At 39.8% G+C, this 2,920-nt stretch overlaps 1 non-coding gene across 1 annotated transcript; it reads right to left on the bottom strand.

Moving 5' to 3' along the window:
- Window positions 1-207: 207 nt before the first annotated feature.
- Window positions 208-318, bottom strand: Trnai-uau (transfer RNA isoleucine (anticodon UAU)). The gene is made up of 2 exons: window positions 281-318; window positions 208-243 (listed from the first exon to the last, which is right to left on the bottom strand). It is a non-coding gene; the product is annotated as a tRNA-Ile (tRNA).
- Between the last annotated feature and the right edge of the window lie 2,602 nt (window positions 319-2,920).

Genomic DNA, 2,920 nt, shown 5'->3' with positions numbered 1-2,920 from the left:
AATATTTTTAAAATCTTGAGCAGTGTTATCAAAATATACGCGATTACAAAAACTTGGTTGCGAGGTTTTCGTAAAACTTCCCTACCAATTGGATGTAGGCCTACCTAGGGTTCTAGTAATTTTTGGTAACTAAACAAAATTCTAAGGGAAAAAAACCCTTTTAATAAAAGTTTGTAAAATTTCTGTTTACGGTAAAAAAAAAAAACCTGCCCCGGGTGAGGATCGAACTCACAACCTCCGCATGACTTGACTCCATTGGTTACAATGGGAAGGTACTGTCTATAAGTACGGCGCGCTAACCGATTGTGCCACCGGGGCTGCGTATCTCTCATGCGTGTCAAATTATTTAACCGATAACAAAATGGCGAAAATATTCACCATAGTTTAAGCATTCCAACACACTGTTAACTGAATGCCACTTTAACGTAAAAACATGTAGGCCTAGTCTTTTCCCACCTCGATCAGTTTCCCACCGACAGCCAATTTCCAGTGTTTCTTCCAGACTTTTTTCTCCGGGGGGGGGGGGCGGTAGACTTTCTTCGGGGGGGGGGGGGGGGCGGACACTGTTAAAAGTATATATTTTCTATATAAAGTATATAAATTTCATTTCGTTCGGGGGGGGGGGGCCGGTAAAAATTTTTCAGGGGGGGGGGGGCTTAGCCCCCCCGAAGAGTTGCCTGGAAGAAACTCTGCCAATTTCTCACCCCAATTAGTCTTCCATCGATAATTACACATACAACAATAATTAGATGAAACAACAACTCCACCACAACAATAATCCCACCAATCTATGTTCTACTAAAACAACAATCCCACCAATCTATGTTCTACTAAAACAACAATCCCACCAATCTATGTTCTACTGAAACAACAATCCCACCAATCTATGATCTACTGAAACAACAATCCCACCAAAACAACAATCCCACCAATCTATGTTCTACTGAAACAACAATCCCACCAATCTATGTTCTACTGAAACAACAATCCCACCAATCTATATTCTACTGAAACAACAATCCCACCAATATATGTTCTACTGAAACAACAATCCCACCAATCTATGTTCCACCAAAGCAACAATCCCACCAATCTATGTTCCACCAAAACAGCAATCCCACCAATCTATGATCTACTGAAACAACAATCCCACCAATCTATGATCTACTGAAACAACAATCCCACCAATCTATATTCTACTGAAACAACAATCCCACCAATCTATATTCTACTGAAACAACAATCCCACCAATCTATGTTCCACCAAAACAACAATCCCACCAATCTATGTGAAACAACAATCCCACCAATCTATGTGAAACAACAATCCCACCAATCTATGTTCTACATCGGACTAATCCCCTGTGTAAACTCCGTGTAGATTTCCATAAATTCAGGTCAAAGCATCATAACACACACGATCATCATCTGTGTAATTACACCCTCCCCCCCCCCCTCATAACTTACTCCATTAGTAGCCGCCACGGGGAGGGGCAAATACTAAATTAACACACACGATAGCATTGGGGGAGTCCCTTGCTAAATGATCTGATCTAGTCCGTTATCAAAGAATATTTAATTTCACTCAAGGGAGGTAACAAAGATAATTCGGTACATTTATTTTTATGAGTTGTTTCCCTGTATTGATGGCGTTGTCATAATTTTGTTTCAGTGGCACAAGGGTACAGTACCGTGTACCGTGTATGTTAAATACACATTACTACAATCATACAGCACTAGGATGGCCCACAACACAATCATAGCACCTCGCACGTAATAACTACAATCACACATCACCATATATTACATTTTAAGGAACGTACCAAATTAACAGAAATATATATCATAAACATAAAGCCGTCGTTGCCTTCGCAAGTTTTATTTTTACAACATTAAATCTAAGTAAGATGATGATCTTGCTGTAGTGACGAAGTGTTTGGGGCTTGTATTTCTTCACATTACATCTAAGTAAGATAGTATCTGACTGGAGTGAATAAGTGTTTTGGGCGTGTATTTCTCTCACATTAAAACATTTCTCGTAGACAAGTTCCACCTTTTCGTGTCGTCTGCGAGCATAAAAATTTCTCTAACACTGAACGAACCAGACAGGCGATAAGGAGTTAGCAGACGACTAGAAGGTCACATTTAAATTGAATTTAACACCGGTCTAACGCTTGCTTGAGTGTTTAATTAAACACATGTGATTTCTAAAGGTGCGATGTGTTTTGGTTAAAATAAACAGCTGATAAGTTGCGTGCTAAGTTTATAAAGATTAAATTTGGTCATGAAAGAGTTAACCAAACAAAACTAGCAGACGAGGGGCAAATTTTATCAGACGAGGGTCACATTTTATCAGACGACCCTCTTGAACAGTTCAATATCGAACCGTTAAACGGGTATGGAGGGGAGGGAGGGGGATTTCATTGACAAGGTCACGATACTCTGGTTTCCTGTCAGTTCTATGTCAGATTCCATGTTTGTGACATTTAAAACTTTTTAGCTGCTTGAAAAGCTCTTGAGCCTAACAGTTCTTAATTCGTTTTAATAATAATAATGGGCAAAGTATAATTAAAATTAATGTATTATTTTGAAAGGTATTTTATTTAAAGCAGTAAATATATACTTTAACCAGTGCCCCCCTCCCACGGATATTTAAAGTGCCCCCACCTTCCCCGTGGAAAAATATCTGAAAGAAACCTTGCTCCTGAATTACCTTTTGTAATTATCATAAAAATGGGACGGAGTGGTCTAGCGGTAGAGAGCTGGACTACTAACCCGTAAGTCTCGAGTTCGAATCCGGGTTCTAGTCAGTAGATCGTCCCTGAGTCCACCCAACTCTAATGGGTACCTAACTCACGTTAGGGAAAGTAAAGGCGGCTGGGCATAGTGCTCTTCATATGCCGAGGTCACAGAAACAAGT

Source organism: Physella acuta, unplaced genomic scaffold (genome assembly GCF_028476545.2).
Source record: "Physella acuta isolate Inbredline_101_S28 unplaced genomic scaffold, ASM2847654v3 ptg000085l, whole genome shotgun sequence".
NCBI lineage: Eukaryota > Metazoa > Mollusca > Gastropoda > Physidae > Physella > Physella acuta.
The sequence above is the reverse complement of the archived record's forward strand: the minus strand, read 5'-3'. Positions and strand labels throughout refer to the sequence as shown.